Source organism: Panthera leo, chromosome B2 (genome assembly GCF_018350215.1).
Source record: "Panthera leo isolate Ple1 chromosome B2, P.leo_Ple1_pat1.1, whole genome shotgun sequence".
Classification (NCBI taxonomy): Eukaryota; Metazoa; Chordata; class Mammalia; order Carnivora; family Felidae; genus Panthera; species Panthera leo.
The window spans coordinates 105,811,598-105,830,194 of NC_056683.1; the positions used below are offsets into that span (position 1 = coordinate 105,811,598).

The 18,597-nt window shown below is 40.4% G+C and overlaps 1 protein-coding gene across 2 annotated transcripts in view; it reads left to right on the forward strand.

Moving 5' to 3' along the window:
- The window catches only part of SLC35F1 (solute carrier family 35 member F1), a 443,643-nt gene that overhangs the window by 34,755 nt on the left and 390,291 nt on the right, over positions 1-18,597 (forward strand). The window lies entirely within an intron of this gene.

Sequence of the window (18,597 nt, forward strand, 5' to 3'; positions counted from 1 at the left end):
GCTGGAGGAGCCGGGTTATTCTAAAGCGGGCGAAAGCCAGAGGAGGCGAGCGCCTATCGCCGGCGCCTCCAGTGCTGGAATCTGCGCAGTGGAGGGATCAAGGACGAGGCGTTTCAGGTTGAGAACCGCGTTGACGTGAAGATGGGGCCCCTGGCGTCCTGACTCAACTGTGATGTGAAGGGGACTTTTTCTACTTAAGTAACTTGAAATGGTTGAAGAACTGACACTTAAAAAAATCAGAGAATTTGTTTTGTGTGTTTTTATTTGAGTGCGTGTGTGCTTTTTTGAGGCATCTGCATGGGTAACTCTTAAGGTCGCGCTGTTCATACAGGTTTCCGTGTGGCACTGTTTCGGGTAGCCGAGACTCCCCATAGAGCTATGGGGAGTTCACGTAGACCTTTATGGGGCTTAAAGCTCTAGTGGGGGCACCAAATATGTACAGAAATTAAAGCTTGAAAGCTCTCCTTATTTTAGGAGTAGGGTTTAATTCAGGTGTAACAAGTCCCAAACCATTTGAGTCCCTTGTGAACGGGGTATATATTGGCTTACTTAACGTATATATTGGCTTACTTGTGGGCACTTCAGTATGTTTCCATTTATTAGCAAACAAGAAGAAATTCACTCTGAAGTGAGACAAGAGTTGGTAATGGAAAGTCCCGCCTTTACTTTCCTTCGAGTTGTAGCTTAGGATAACAGCTTCCAAAATATCACATTCAAAAGACAGTGAATAGAATAAAGCAAGAAGATGCTGGCTGAGTACATATTATGTAGGTTTCCTATTCTTCATGAATACCTGTGGGTTTTTTTTTTTTTGAATTGTAAATGCCCAGGCATTGGATCTTTATTTTAAGCGGAATCTATTAAATATTAATATCCCTCATCACTCTGGCAAAAGCTGATGCAATCATTCATTTATCTTTGCTTGATTATAAGTTATTATTGATTCCGTGCAAGTTATTTCTTGATATTCAATGAATCTTAGAGTCCAGAATAAAAAGATCACTGAGGAGACGTGGTTGTCACCATTTCGCAGCCAGTAACCAGCCACGTGGCTCAGGGGCAGAGCTGCGCATCTCCCTGGGTCTCGGTTTCTGCATGTGTAAAATGTATTTTATAATACGTGTCTTACCTCCCTTGTCTTGAGATAATACCGAAGAGAAAACACTTGCGCGAGTTTAAAGCTCTACACGAATTCATTTTGTGGTCTGAGGTGGGTCAGTGGGAGCATCACAAGCAAATAGAGTGAAGTCGTATACCATGAGTAGAACTATGTGTTTTACTAAGCTGTCGGTGATCTGTATGACATGAGTTGAACGATTCCTGATTTATAGAGGAAGAATTTAGACTGGAAGGTTGGGTCAGTGATATATCATTGCAGGTACATCTGTGAATGGGACTCCAGGGTTATAGCCTTTCTGCTTCAACTCAAACATTTAATTGTCTTTCAGAATTCTTCAGAATTTCCAACATCATATTTTGTATTGAGCTCATGGTCTTTCCTTATCCGTAAAGAGACAAGAAGAAAATATTTCTTTTGAGAAGGAGCATCTGGTATGGAGACTGAAAAAAAAAAATCAGATTAAATGTAAAAATTTCGGTGGAATAATTTCATTAGCATGCTGATGAGCTTGGCTTCTGTACCATGATTATGTCAACAGGAGACAGCAGTGGTAGTGGCTGAGTGACTGGGCTCTAAGAGTAACAATGTGGGAGGAAAGTGGAATTTTAAAGATCTTATGCCAGCACTCAGGTGTGGCTCCCCTTTGGTTTGAACCCTCCAAGTATGTTGAATCAGTCAATAATGGCTATCAGACTGGCCCACTGGGACCGTATCACAAGCATCTTTGTTCATTTTCTCAAAACTTAAAATCATTTTTCCCCTTCTTTTTCTTCTCCTTCTTTTGCTCTTCCTTTTTCCTTGATACTTCTGTATCCTTCACCTCTATTGCCCTGTCAACTTACTGTCCTCTGGGTTTCAGTTGCTTTTTTTTTTTCATTTACTTCTGGCATGCAGCAACTTAGCTGCTAGCAGAAAGTGAGGTTGCAAATCTGGATGTTTGGAGCCAATATAAAAAAAATATCCCTTCAACTTTTGGCATGCAGATATATGGTTGGCAGCATCCTATTGCTGTGAGCTGGCCAGGAGTCTCTTCAGTGACGGAATGGGACATTGCACCACTGTTAACTTAGCCCTTAGCATCAGATTGGGCCAAAGGGGCAGTACTGACAGACTGAGGATGGTGCAGTGAGATGGGGAATGTTAGACTATGAGCAGTGTAAACCTGGTGATTTGCCTGCCACCGGTGGCAGTCTATAACAATAACTACCTGCCAACTCAGAGGAAGAAATGCAAACACATATGCTATCTATATCTACCGAGGGATAGGTAAAGGGAAAAGTACTGATTAATAATGAAGTAAAGGTACTTGCTCTCAAGAAGCATAAAATGAAAATGTAGTGTTACCTTAATGAAATCTGCCTGACATTATACTATATCCTATGACTTTCCTCAGTATAGTTACTCATTCTTTCCCTTTCTTTATGGGCTTGTAGAATTGGATTGCCGCATTTTGTATGCGACAGTTGGGGCATCTCACTGATCACTCACTTTCTGTAAAGCAGTTAGATTAGAATCCAGTAGTACCAAGATTTTGGTGAGAGAGGAGGTGATAGATAATTTTTTTTAAACCGGTTAATGGGATGTGTCACATTCTTCTCCCCATAGCGTTCAAAACTGTTTTGGCGGTGGGATGCAAGAAATCCAAGGTGATTCTTATGCGGAGATAACTGTTGCTTCTTTTTTTATTTAAAAAAAAAAATTTTTTTTTTTAACGTTTATTTATTTTTGGGACAGAGAGAGACAGAGCATGAACGGGGGAGGGGCAGAGAGAGAGGGAGACACAGAATCGGAAGCAGGCTCCAGGCTCTGAGCCATCAGCCCAGAGCCCGACGCGGGGCTCGAACTCACAAACTGCGAGATGGTGACCTGAGCTGAAGTCGGACGCTTAACCGACTGAGCCACCCAGGCGCCCCAACTGTTGCTTCTTTAATTCCCAAAGATTTAAAATAATGTGTTGGTTCCAGCAAGGAAAAAATAAGGCTTACTCTTCCTCATTTATTTCTTAGCACAGAATAGTATTTATTACTCTGTCACGAGCGAGCAAGATATGACAAAAAAGAAAAAAAAAACACTTCAAGGGTAATGGTTGGTGACCCTCACACAAAAACTGCTGATACTGGTAGTTTCTAAGAAAGATAAAGGAATGGGTACTGGTCTATATAGTATCTGAAGATTTTCTCCTCTAAAATGATTACTTAATGAAATGTTTGTGAAAAATGAGTAATAGCTTGTTTTGTGTTTTCATGTGTGTGGTTTTATTTATATTTCTCAGTTGAATATTATTTTCAAATCTTAACGAAAATAACTGTGAATTTCTAGTTTTGACCCACTTTCTTCCCCATAAGAGATTCATTGCCTTGTCTCAAGTTATTAAAGGGTTTCTGCCTTTTTGGGTCTTGTAGTGGGCATGTTTAATCATTAGAATGGATCCACTAGTGTGATGCTGGGTCATCCATTTATTTGATTTGGAACTAACTGATTTCCAACTTACATTTTGATTTGTACTACTAATTTCAAAATTTCTAAAAAAATTTTTGAGTTGAAAACCAAGATCATTAAAGAGGATGTATAAGAGAATTGGTGGAAAGCCTAAGTAAAACCAAGTCCACGTGGGAAGTTACCATATAAGATGGAACAATATGTGTATATAGCATTTCTGACTCCTTATATAAGGTGGACAGAACACAGTGAACCAAAAGAATGACTGCCAAGGAACAGAGTTATGCTTGAACCACGTATTAGGTACAGTTGAGGAAGACAGATATTATAATTTAGATGATCCTTTTTTATTAAGTTGGAAGGCTCTTGTTGAAAAATTGAATAGTGAAGCTCTTCCTCAAGCTACTTCTTCTAACAGATGTCAAAATGAAAGGGGAAGACCAACATGTAATGAGGATAATTTTATACACGATTATTCCAAATGGAACTGGGTGGTGTGATTAAAAACAGACATTTCGGAGATCAGTAGTCTTACTGAAAGAAAGGATGTCAAAGGATGCATTTATGTTTTTCAGTTTACTTATTTATTTCTGCGAGAGAGAGAGAGAGAGGTGGGGGGCAGGGAGAGAGGGAGAGAGAGAATCCCAAGCAGGCTCTATGCTGAGCTTGATCCCAAGAACCATGAGATCATTCATGAGCTAAAATCAAGAGTCAGATGTTTAACTGACTGAGCTGTCCAGGCGCCCCAGGATGCATTTATTTTTAACTAAAGGGCAAAATTATGAAAATAAAAGATCATCCTGTGTACTTATTTTTTATACACAGGGCTTGGAGAAATGAATGTTTATAATGAAGGAATATTTGGTTTACTTGGGATAGAGATGATACATTTCCAAGTAATTGATGTGTAAGAAAATGGACGTATCTTTGTGTAATTTTCCTTTGAGTGTTTACCGTCTCAAGATCCTGCAGTGTTTCAGGGCCATCATAATAGAAGCCTGTTTTTATTGTACCCTGATGTCTGTGTAGATGATATAGGAAAATGAGTTGGCTGCCCATATAGTTCTAAAGTTACTTAATGCAAGAGCTAATTTATTATTTAACTGCTATTTCTCGTAAAAGTAGAATGCAGAATGTGAGAATACCACCACACGGTTTTGGTTTAGCTTTCTCACTCATTTGAGCTCAGGCCAATGAGCATTCACTGTACATTTTCAAACCCATTAATTCTTGATTATGTTTCTAAAAAAAAGTATGCTTAGGAAATTAAACTCCAGTAGTCACATGGAAAAATACCTCACGAATATTTGGCATATTTCTTGAATGTGGCATGAACACATACAAGTATACATTCATTTATTCTTTGTTTTTAATGGCCAAGGCACATGACATAAAATTTACCCTCTTAACCACTTCTAAGTGTACAGTATAGTAGTGTTATTTGTATGCACATTGTCATGCAACCCATGTCTAGAATTTTATCAGCTTGCAAAACTGAACCTGAATCCATTAAACAACTCCCCGTTTCTTCTTCTGCGCTGACCCTGGCAACCACTATTCTACCTTTTGTTTCTAAGAGTTTGACTGTTTTGGATACCTCATATAAATGAAATCATGCAGTATTTGCCTTTTTATGACTGGCTTAGTTCACTTAGCGTAATGTCCTCAAGGTTCACCCATGTTGTATCATACGAGGATTTCCTACCTTTTTTAGGCTAACATTCCGTTGTATGTATATACCACATTTTCTTTATCTATTTGTCTGTTGATGGACATTTAGGTTGCTTCTTCCATCCCTTGACAATTGTGAATAAAGCTTCAATGAACATGAATGTGAAAATATATCTTCAAGATGCCTCGTTCAATTTTTTGGGATATGTACCCAGAAGTGGGATTGCTGGATCATATGGTGATTCCATTTTTATTTTTTGGAGGAAACTCTATACTGTTTTTCATAGCAGTGGCACCATTTTACATCTTCACTCACAATGTATAAGAGTTCCAATTTCTCCACATCCTTGCCAACACTTGTTACTTTTGGTGGTTTATTTTATTTTATTTATTTATTTTTTTATTGTGGTCATCCTAATGGGTGTGAAGTGGCATCTCGCTGTGGTTTTGATTTGCGTTTCCCTAATGATTAGTGATATTGAACAGTTTTTCATATGCTTGTTGGCCATTTGCATGTCTTCTTTGGAGAAATGTCTATTTACAGCCTTTGCTCATTTTTAAATTGAATTGTTTGGAGTTTTTAAGTTGTTGAATTGTAGGAGTTCTTTGTATATTCTGGATATTAACCCCTTATTAGATATATGGTTTACAAATATTTTCTCTCATTCCATTGGTTGCTTTTATACTCAGTTGATTGTTTTCTATGTTTATTTGTTCTTAATCACTTATTGTGTGCTGACCCCTTTTCTGGAGGACATCTACGTGACAAAACATTATTCTAACTGGATAATGTGGCATGTGTTTTGCTACTGAGAGTGAATCATTATAATCTGTAACCTGAGTTTTTATGCATAGTCTAATTGTATGCTTCCAAATGTCTAGATACTGGATTCCTATAAATAAGTTGCTCAGTATGCATTCCATATTACACTTCTCATTCTGTCATTTTGACCTTATACAGGGACTACTTGAATGTGCAGTAGTTAAGAAGAAATTTCATAGGAAATGCCAAAGAAAACAATAAAAGTAAATACACCTTAGAAAGTGTTTTCTTAGAAAAATGTCAGGCTTCAGTCAGTGGCAACATGAATGTAATTTGTTTACGAATACTATTATTAAAATTTTTTAAATATTGTTTTCTATTGGATTTAATTCTAAACTTTCTCTTAAGAAACTTTATGTGTGTGACTCTCTGATGGTTAAAAAAAATACCTTAAATACCATTTTGCAAGTTCTGTTGTTATGTTCCACTAATTCCTTCCATTTTAAACAAATTCATTAGGGAAACCTACTATGACTGAAAAAACAAGTTAAGGATTTTAAAAAACAAATCAATCTAATTATGTCCAGATTTAGAATGACAGGGCTACAATTCCCGATTATTCTTGACTTTGAGATAGAAAAAGTACTGATCCATTGTATAAGAGAAATTTTTTACTAGTTTCTCATTCATTCATTCATTCATTCACTCATTCATTCAATGAATATTTATTGAGTTCTTCCTATATGTTGGGCACTTCAGGATCAATGTAGAGAACTAGACAAGTATAGGCTAAAGAGGACTCTTGAGTGCTGTTGGTAGAGTTTCTGACTGTTATTACCCTTTCAATATAATTTACCAAGGGAACAATTTAAGTAAAGTAGAAATAACGATAACATACATCACCTCTCAAAATGATTAGATTTTCAAGCTGATCTAACAGAGGTGTACAAAAAAGCCCCATAAGTTAGCTGTTTCACCTGTAGGCAAACTACTCAAGGGGAAGACTGAACCCATAATAAAATTACTTGAAGTGTACACAGAGTCCAGAGGGTAGATCTTTCTTGATGAACACAGTACAATTTGTTTCACTTAGGACTTAAAGAAAAAAGGAGACATAGCCATTCAGAATGTTAGGAGAAAAAGGAGAACAGATTTGAAACGCATCCTGTCATTGCAAGTGAGCCTATCAAAGGTCATTGCCACATAAATCAAGAAAATAGAGTTTTCTGGCAGTGTTAACATTCTGACAAGTGCATATACAGCTTTGAGGGAGCTTGGACACATATTCATGCATTGCAGGTAAGAGAAGCTTAGAATATGACAATAGCATGAGGATGAGTTGGTGGAAAGACAGCATGCTTTATTATATAATTTGATGCAGAGTTTGAGTTAAAATTAGCATTTAGACAGTGGACCCAATTCTTACATTTTACATTATAAAGTAAACATTTTATATTATAAACTTTATATCATGTGTTATTCTTATAACAAAAGTGCTTATTATCATCCTTTTATAGGCAGGGAAACCAATTTTGTAGTCACATAGCTAGGTGCTTTTATAAGACTACAGAGGAAAGAGACACCACACTAGACTGGAGACAGGGCAGGAAGGTTCAGGGATGGCATTTTCTCTTGGCATTGAGAGATAACGTCTTACCGAGGACTGCTTTAAGGAGATACTGTAGACTAGGTGGCTTAAACAACAGACATTTACTTCTTACAGTTCTGGAGGCTGGGAAGTCTGAGATCAGAGTACCAGCAGATTTGGTGTCTGGTGGGGCCTTCTTGACTTGCAGACAGCCATCTTCTCGTATCTTTAATCGGTACAGCAACAGAGAGATCTTTCTCCCATCTCTTTTTATAAGGCTACTAATAACTCAATTATGGGGGCTCCACCCTTGTGACCTCATCTGAATCTAATTACCTTCTGAAGATCCCACCTCCAAATATCGTCACATTGGGAATTAGGGCTTCAATTCACGAACTTTGTGGGGACATAAATGTTCTAATCCATAGCACATGGGTAGGAAAGGAACATGTGGATCCACATATTAGTGAAAACATCTTTCTCTGCCTGACTTATTTCACTTATCAGAAGACCATGGGGGAGGGAAAGGGGAAAAAAGGTTACAGAGAGGGAGGGAGGCAAACCATAAGAGACTCTTAAATACTGAGAACAAACTGAGGGTTGATGGCTGTGGGGGAGAGGGGAAAGTGGGTGATGGGCATTGAAGAGGGCACCTGTTGGGATGAGCACTGGGTGTTGTATGGAAACCAATTTGACAATAAGTTATATATATATATTATTATATATATATTATATAATATATATAATATATATATAATATATGTATAATGTATATATAATATATATATAATATATATATATAATATATATATTATATATATATATGGAAAGGAACATGTGTAAGAAGGGGGATGGTAGAAAGGATGAAACCAAATATGGGGTAAGATCAGAAGAGGATTAAGTGTCCAGTTTGACAATATTATGTGGAGGTAAAAAAGGCAGTGGAGTGAAGTAAGGTTAGAATTATAGGCTGGAGTCAGATAATGGACACCCTTGGGTGCTTTGATAAGGAATTAAGACTTCATGCTGTGGGTTATTACTATTGCAGGTTATTGAGCAGAGAAAGGATATGATCAGAGATGTGCTTAAACATGATATTCTGAACCATATCTGTAGGACAGATGGAGAGAGGAAGGACTGGGGTGTGTGGGACAAGTTAGGGGCTACTATAGCCATATAGGGGAGAGGAGAAAGGAGTCTAAATGGGATGGGGATGGGGAGAAGGAAGTGCTATGATTTGGACAGAATCTGGACCAAGATCAGGAAGAGGAGGATTAGATTATTTTGGAGAAAGCACTCAACAGTGCCTACACCATTGTGGGCATTTAATACTTGTTTCATGAACGGTTATTTGAAAGTTGCCTCAAAGAAGAGATATGTTCACCAGGGCAGAAGAGACATACAGCCAGGAGGCCAGCAGCCAGCTACTCAAAGTGTGGTCACGGGACCTGTGCTGATTCAGAAACTGCACAAACCAGAATGTGATATGAACAGAAATCAAGAGTAAGCATTTAGAAATATCTATAGCAATCTGACAGAACTTTTATGCCTTTCCTTCTAATATTAAAAATGGGGTCATGTATTTTGGTAAGTTTTTGTTTTTTGCCATTTTATTTTTCTAGTAGTTGGCTTTTTAAATTGCATTTTACAAAAGTATTGCCTGCAATGAATTGAAAGAAGCAATTGATATCTTACAGTAGATAGGCTGAGAGGTACTGGTCCCCACCCAATATCCAATATCCAGTATGGATATCCAATATCAACTGGTCCCTTGGATACTGGGTGGGGACCAGTTGATCCAAGAGGGATCAACAGTGAGTCTGGATTCAACAGTGAGTCTGGAATGACTCTAGAAGTGCATCTAATCAGGTATTAATGGTAGCATTAGGCTGGTGCTCGTCATGGCCTTGGAAATCTGTATGTCCCAGCTGGTGATATGGAGGCAGTTGATTAGGTCTGATAAGAGCTACATTAAGTATCAAGGACTCAACCCAACAGCCTGGGTTGAGGCTCCCACCTTAAATGTTAAGCAGAGTAGCTTTTAGAAGTGAAAAGAGATAGCATCCCAGTTCTGTGGAATGGGTTTATGAGTGGAGAGTGCTACCTTTCAGGGATGCTGAAGTTAAAGAGAGCACATTCTAGGTCTGAATGGCAGAAGGGAGGGTCAGGGTTACATCACAGCTCAGCATAAGTGGCAGAACCACTGGTATGGCTTCACTTCGAGCTCTGAGGAGCTCAGACTAGGAGCTATTTAGCCATTCAACAAAGAATTACTGAACCAGGTAAGAGGCATCATCTGGATATTGGGAATACTGCAAGGAACAAGACCTAAAATACCTTCATTTTCATGGTGACAGCATTCAAGTTAGTACAGGCAATGAACGATACTAAGAAAGATGTCTAATTGTGCTAAATACCACGCAGAGAATTCAAGTGGGGTGATGTGACAGAGAGGCAGTGGGTGCTACTTTCATTTGAGGGGTCAGAACGGGCCTGTTTCTCCCTGGTGACGTTGAAGCTAGGATTGGCATGACCAGGAGGAACTGGCCAACTGAGGGTCAGGAGGAAGGGTGCTCCAGGCGGAGATGGTAAGATGAGACAAGCAGGCATAAGGTACTAAAAAAGAGGGAGACTGAAGTGCAAGATGGAAGTGAGCAGGGGAGGAGAGGAGCTCACAAGGAAGGGAGGTGTAAGATCTTTTAGGACCTCACAGGCCGGTAGACGAGCTTGGGTTTTATTCTAAGTGGGCTGTGAAGCAACTGGAAGGTATTCAGCAAAGGAGTAATCTGGTAGAGTTTTGAAAAGACCATTCTAGCTGCTGCTGGGGAATGGATTGTGGGAGAGATAAGTGGTTACTGGAGGGAAGAGATGTTGGAGGCTTGGACTGGAGGGTAGCAATGCAGGTAAAGAGAAACGATCGTGTTTTGGAGTGATTTGCATGAGGAGACGGAGTCCATGGGACTGGTGAGTGATTTGATGAGGCTGCTGAGGGTAAAGAATAAAAAAAAAAATTCTAGTGTTGGGGCCTTGAGAAATTGGGTGAATGAAGGTGCTATTGTCTAAGATGGCAAAGGCAAGGAGAGGAACATATTTGTGGGGAGAAAGTTGGGAATTTACTGTGGCGAGTTCAGTTAGAAATGTCTAGTGGAAATGTTCAAGGACTGCTGGAGTCTAGGATTCTTGGGAGAAATCAAGGGCTGGGGATTTGATGTGGGAGTCACTGGGGTGGTCCTAGAGGAGATCATCTGGAGACACAGTGTAGACAGAGGACAACAGGGGTCCCAAGGTCAATCTGGGCAGTGCATCAACGTGTGGGTCGAACAGAGGAGGAGGTCCCAGCTCAGGAACTGGGGTCTGAAGTAGGAGGGAAAACAAGAGAGTATGGTTCAGAAGCCAAGGGAAGGACTTGTTTTGAGAAGGAGGAAATAAGCAGTGCACTGTGTTGAAGTATTAAGGGAAGGGCAGAGACATGGCCTGGTGATGTGAGAACCTTGGGGGCCATGAAAGGCACAGGTTCAGAGTGGTGGTGCAGCTGGGAGCCTGGATGGAATGGCTGGACAGGGAATGTGAGATGGGAGCTTCAAAACATGACTTGTGAGACATTTTGCCCTAATGAGGAGCAAGGGGAGGAGAATCTTTGAATGGAGGAGATAATGCAAAAGGTCTATGTGCTGATGGGAATGATCTAGTGGAAAGGGGAAAAATTGCGTGTGTGGGAAGGAATGGGATAATGGAAGGAGGGAAAAGCCTTGAGAAGGCTTAGAGGGTTGGATCCAAAGGAAGGGGGAAAGGTTGGCCTTTGAGAAGAGCCAGACGTTCTCCATGATACAAGAGGGGAGCCACAGCCTGTGGGTGTAAATGAAGGTGATTTGGTAGATTTGGTGGTGGGACTAAAAGTTCCTGGCTGGTGGCTTCTCTCTCTCTCTCTCTGAGAGCTCTGAGGCAAGGATATTGGTTGAGGATGAAGGAGCTGGGTGCTGGGGACAGGGTGTAGGACATTTGTGCAGAGGAAACCGGGAAACAGTCATTTTGAAGAGTCAGAAAGGAAATATACAAAAGAAATATAATAGGATTGAAGGACAGTGCTGTGAGTTTATTTGACATTTGTGGTAGGGATGGGGTGGAGGGGGTGTGATGGGCAGAAAGATGTTGCCTTAGAAAGGGCTAACTCAGAAACAGGTGTGGGCCTGAGTGACCTGGCAAGCAAGAACCATCAGTGAACTCAGCTATGAAGAAGTCAGGATATTGGTATGGGGCATATTTTGGGGGAGCTCCGTAGGATTTGGGTCCTCATGACATTTGAGAATAGCGTGTGAGAGACAGAAGAGGGAATTGAAAGTCACTTAAAGATTTTGTGTCTGGGCCATTGGTGTGATGGTGTCCCCTTCAGAATGTGATTGATATGTTCTCGCAGGCAACTGACTGAAGTTTTGGGTGCCTCAATTTTCTCGTTTGTAAACCAGTTAAAATAATCCTAGCCTTTCATTTCCCATTGCATTTTGGGGATTTTTAACTGAAATGACATCTGGGTGCGGGCTTGGACAGCTGCCAAACACAATGCAATTGTTATCCTGGTCACAAAATTCAAAGGAGAGCCGGGTTTTGGGGCTTTGCGCTGTCTTCAGGCCTGTGATAAATGCTGACTCAGCCCACAGAGGACTTGGGTGCAGGCCCTGCGCTGGCCTGGTCGTTTTGTCAGCCTTGTCAATCAGAATCTGAGGGGGAACTCGCTCATCTGTGAACAAGGCAGGAGTCTGTTTGCTTCAATGTACTCCAGTTTTGAAAGCTAGATACCATTAATTTTGTTTTTTGTTTTTTAAATATTTATTTTTTTGTGGGGTGGGGGAGAGAGAGGGAGAACAAGTAGGGGGAAGGGGCAGAGAGAGAGGAAGACACAGAATTTAGAGCAGGCTCTAGACTCTGAGCTGTCAGCACAGAGCCTGATGTGGGGCTCGAACTCGTGAACCAACAGATCATGACCTGAGCGGAAATCGAGAGTCGGGTGCTTAACCGACTGAGCCACCTAGGCGCCCCTGGTTTTGATTTTTTTTCCCAGAAAGCCTCTCCTTGGGAAGACTAATTTGGCAGAAGGTGTACGTGCTGCTGCCTGATTGCTCCCCTCCCAGCAGTAGTGCTTCGAAGGTACCTGTGGTTTGTGACGGAGTTTGATAGGCTTTCGGGAAGGGTTAGTGCCTCTTGAACTGGGGAGGTTTCAAAATGAGCGTGGGCCTAAAAGGCTCCATAGAGGCCGGCAGTGGGACAGACAGAGCGGCTCAGAGGGAAAGGACAGAGCAGCTTTAATGTGCTAATGAGGGGAAGCCCAGATGCCAGCCGGATCAGAGGAGCTCTTTGTGACACTGGGTTCCTGGGGATGGCTGGAGTCTCTGTCCCTATCTGTATCCTGCTGCGGGCAGAAGAAACACTGTGCTCTCAGAGAGGGCCCTTTCCTCAACAGATAGCCTTACAGACTGCTCTGAGCGCCTGTGGGTGGTGAGGGGCCTTGGAAAATCCCAGGGTCCCTCGACTGCTTGAAAACACGGCGGCTGTGAGGTGGGGGGAGGTGTGTGTGGGAGGACAGAGGAAGGGTGGGGAGATCTGTTCTGGAGGGTGTGTGCAGTCCCAGAGAGCTAGGAAGGATATTTACAGCTTCACAAAATTAACTGTTGTCCCTCCAGTACTGCCAAGCTTGGTGAATGGCACTCAAGCCAGTCAACAGGAGGTGATCTGTCCTTGAAAATAGTCAAGGTGGGGCGCCTGGGTGGCTCAGTCCGTTAAGCGTCCGACTTCGGCTCAGGTCATGGTCTCGCGGTCCGTGAGTTCGAGCCCCGCATCGGGCTCTGTGCTGACCGCTCAGAGCCTGGAACCTGTTTCAGATTCTGTGTCTCCCTCTCTTTCTGCTCCTCCCCTGCTCGTTCTCTGTCTCTCTGTCTCAAAAATAAGTAAACGTTAAAAAAAAAAAAAAAAAAAAGAAAAAAAAAGAAAATAGTCAAGGTAGTTTGTAGCTAGTTACGGAGTAAGTCTGAAACATTACAAAACCAACCAAACAAAAACTACCACCATCACCCAATGAGTGCTGGAATGAAATTCATGGTCTTGTTACTTCATTCGGTGATGGCTCCAGAGTTGCTAGTGGGGAGGGGTTGGAAGCAGGGTCAGGGAACTTGTCTTGAAGCTGACTTTGCATAGTAAGAACACAGTATTTATAAAGATTGTGTGTTTACTTGTACTGACCCCATCTACTGGTGGAGTCACCCCTTAAGGCTGCCTCTAGATTTCCTCATGATGTCTAGGGTTGTTGTCTTTGGAAATATGAGTCCCCAGATAAGACAGACCAATGAAATGAAGATGATCAATCCGTGGTATCTTGACCCTGTTATCTTTGCTACTTTTCCTTTCTGAATCTTTCTGGGATATATAAATATTTAATATAGTACAGTATATATATTATTTACCAAATAATGTATATTAGATATTATTTGTAATCAATCTTTGTCTATCCGTCTGTCTTTGTTTTGCTCTGTTTTTTTTCTTCTGACACGCTCGCACACACACACGCGCACACACACACACAACTGATTGGTAGATGATAGTTTTCCATTTGTCTTCCTTATTTGAAAACAGCTCTTAGATATCCTCACCATACTTTTTTTGGCTTAGAGTTGGTTCAAGAAGAATGTTTTATTTTTAACATGTTTTATTTTTATTTTGGAACCATACTGAATTGGTATCATCTAAGAAAATAAAAATATTCAGTGTGGAATTACCTATGAACTAGCTATATCTGAAAGTGTGAATGTACCTATAGAACAGCCACCCCATAAGGATTCTTCCCCACCTACCCCACATTTCCCTGAGTCACAGATGGTTTTATTACACTTCAGCTCCAGGTGATAATGAGTCTAGTGACTTGACTTTAAAATTTTACCTTTTTTTTCCCTACTCTGATTCTAACAGTTTGTGTGATTTGTGTTTTTGAGGCAAAAATTTACCTCCTCCTCCTCCTCCTTGTCCTCTTCCTTCTTCTTGTCCTTTAAAAAAAAATCCTTCTTTCCTTGACGCTTCCCGTTAATTTCCTGCTCCTAATGGGATACATGCATCTTGGATTGACCTTCCCTAGTGAAAGCTTGGTGCTCTTGATCCTATCAAGTATTATAGACAATGAGGTGCTTGCTTGCACTGGATTTGGAAGATCAGTCATTTGCAACTCAAATGCTGATAAATGAACTCATTTGTGTCCAATTCAAAGAGACCATAATTATTACTTCCCTAGCCCCCAAATTAATTGCAACCTGAGAGTCTGCCTTCAACGATGACAGAAGAAAAGCACTGTTTCAAGCATTTATAGCAATGAATATCAGATCGCTCATTTTGGATATCAGTTTGTTAAAGAAAATGGTGGTTATGCAAAGTATGCAAATGGGAACGTATGCAGTATGGGCTGGTGCCCCAGGGCTGCAGTTTGTTTGGCTATTGAGATACAGCAACAATTTTTTTTTTTTTATCGGATTGTCATCGCCTGTTTCCCTCTGTCACAATTGCAAAGCAGTTCATTGGCGTTAGGAACCTGAAGGTTCTCTTCCTTTTTGGTTGCAGCTGGAGAAGCAGGTAAAGGGCCGGAATGTGTAGTGCACTCTTTTTCTAGAAAAGGAATTTCCACAGGTTGATAGACTCTCCCACAAACTCTTCCAAATGGTGGTTGGGAAAGATAAGACATACAAGGAGCAAAGGATTTTTAAAGTTATTTTTAATGTTTATTTTTGAGAGACAGAGAGAAAGAGAGAGAGAGAAAGAGAGAGAGTGCGCGCAACGTGGGTAGGGGGGGAGAGAGGGAGACAGGATCCGAAGCAGTCTCAATGCTGTCAGTGCAGAGCCCAATGCAGGGCTCGAACTCATGAACCTAACTGTGAGATGAAGATCTGAGTGAAATCAGAGGCTTAGCCAACTGAGCCCCCCAGGCGCCCTGACACAAAGGATTTTTAAAGTGAAACACATAAGAAAACGGATACAGGGTGGAAGGGAAGCCTTGCAGAGAATTGGCCTTGTATTTCTAATATTGCTCTGCTATTTTAACCATTAAAGTAATTGGCTTCATGAGGCATAGAATGTTGATTCCTGGCCCCTCTGAGGGAAATGTTAGCAAGTGAACAAAGGAAAAAAGCCACAGAAGACGTATGACATATTAATGAATCAAAGTCACCCTCATTCCATGTCAAAATCTCCATTTTGGTGAATTACTAACTTTCTCTCTGGAGCTGTTTTGATCTTAGGAAATGAATAAAGTAAAGCGATGAATGGAATCATAAAAACCTGATCCTCAGTTTTGAGGCACTACTAGGCAGAGCTATAGGCTAGCTATACACCACAATCTAAAGAGAGGGCCACCTGGGTGGCTCAGTCGGTTGAGCATCCGATTCTTGATTTCGGCTCAGGTCATGTTCCCAGGGTTCCCAGGGTCATGGGGATCGAGCTCTGAGTGCAAAGAGCAGTGGGCTCTGCACTGAGTGTGAAGCCTGCTTGGTTGGGATTCTCTCTCCCTCTGCCCCTCTCCTACTTGTGCTCTTTCTCTTTCTATTAAAAAAAAAAAGGCTGTGACATAGAAGCTTGTTTATGAGACATAACTATTCTTCAACCAAAACACAAAGGCGCCTATGCATCTGAAGACCTTGACATCCACCCCCCAACCCCCAAGTCTGGGTTAGATGCCTCATTCCAGTTACAGGCTATTTTATATCATTTACGGTCTACATTCTTTATGTGTCTGACCCTCCCAGCGGTTAAATCTACGAGGGTGCTCTCTACCCAACATCTTACATAGAACCTGGCATAAAGTTAAGTGCTCAATAAATATTTGTTGAATGAAGGGGCAAATGACCTGCTAGAAGCCCTTTCAAGAGAGGTATTATTTTATGTTCTCTAATTTTTAGTTTCTCAAATAATGTATGTGGTAGTGCCTGGCACAGAGTAGGTACTCAATGAATTTTAGTTTTAGTTTTTTTCAAATTGATCTATGGAGAAGTAGGGGATATAAAAAAGTATAGAGAGATAATTTGAGTGGCTCCAGAGTTAGGAAAATACTGAGGTGCCCTGCCTAAGTCCTACTCATACTTTAAAACTCAACACATGTGTCTATCTACCCACTGTTTCCCTAAAATTTTCAATTCCATCTGCCAGAAATTTCCGTTGGGATAATCAGTTGTAGAAATGAAAACAGAAGTCACTTAAAGCTTGTTATAGACAGCAGAAATTGAGAAGAGGGCTACTTGCTTATTTCAGTATCTTAGCGCTCTGATCTCAGAGACCTCAGTTTCTTTTCTGCTCACAGGTTGTGTTGAGGACTAAAAGATTTTATATCTATATATGTAGATATATACAGCTATCTGTCTATCTATCTTTCTATCTATCCATCTATCTATCTATCTAGTGCACTTAGAACAGCATCTGACATAGAGAAAGTCCTACTCAAACTTATTTTATTATTATTATCATTACCGGCTCGTATAAAGCCTGGTGAAAAATGGGGAAGAAGGAACCGATTACCAAGAAAACTACATGAGAGTAGTAGAGCCCATGCCTGGCTGGTTTAGTGCTTTCTGCTCTGTGCTCCACATACTCCTTGAATTTAATATATGTTGATAATAATTGTTTGATGAATTAATGGTCTATTTTCAGTGGTCTGGGGAAAGAATGGTAAGAGGGTTATATGGTAGTTAGAAGTCCTAGCTCAAAGTAAGCCAGGAGGTAGGAGAACGACATTTCTTATGCCTGGTCCTAAATATTTTCCTAAGCAATTTCTACCAGTCAGAAATTAATTTGAGATAAATTTCTTCTTCAAATACATCACCCTGGGAAAATTAAACAAGATTAGATTTATATCCTTTGCATGTCTGCTGCAAGGAAAACAAAGTCCTAAGTGTGGTTCGGAGATGCAAACACATAAGGTTAGGTCTCTGCTCTCAAGCATATTTTAATCTAGTTAATCAGTTATTATTTTAGTCAATCAGTTAGACTGCTTTTCCCTTAAGAGCTGAAATCAGTCACAAGGAAGGGTGGGAACATTGCTTGAAGGCGTCTTTGGAACATGGGACATGGGACATGAGAGAAGGTCTGGTTGGGTTTTTATAGTGTGGGAAGTTGTACCACTAGAGAGCTATAAGTATTTTTGGTTGGAGGAGATCAACTTTGCTGCCTTTGGAATATGTCCAGGGCTCTCCCTCGGTGAGATCAAACATCACTTTCCCAGATTTTCAGAGGCATACTGGTCAATAAATGCTTGTATCTATGAGATATGAGAATGTATCTATGCAACAGCTATGAGAATTTTGACAAGTCATTTGAAATCCATGGTCACTAAATCCCAGTACAACTCTTTTGGTGCATGATTATACATGACAGTAAAACCCAAAACCTTGTGACAAATCAAATGAAGTTTATTTTTAAAGCTATATAATATATATATATATATACACACACACACACACACACACATATATTTACATATGTATATATATAGCTATATATTTATATGTGTGTATTATATATAACAATATATAATATATTAGAAAATATATGTATATGTATATTTAAATATATATATGGGTATATATATATATATAGCCTTTCTTCTTCGTCTGCTGATACCTCAGAATAAAATGACAGTCCAGCCATTTCAAGAGTGGTTCATATGTGCTGTGTCCTCGGGGCAAAGAGCCCACATAGTTAAGTTAAATATCTTGTGTGCTAGATTAGAGTTCCAACCAAAGAATTATTTGTTACCTCAGTGTATTTAGACAAACCCTGCAAAGGGGGACTCAGGATAACTCGATAAGTTATCTGCCCTGGAATAGAATGGAAATTAGTGTAGTATTTTTTCTAAAAGTGTCAGTTATCTAAGTTGGCTTTTAAATTTCTGCCCCAGAACACACAAATGTGACACACTGGAGAGCAATACAGGGCTGGAAGTTTACTACCTGTAACAGCCTTTCTTTTCCTCTTTCCAGCCTTTGTTGCATCACTAAG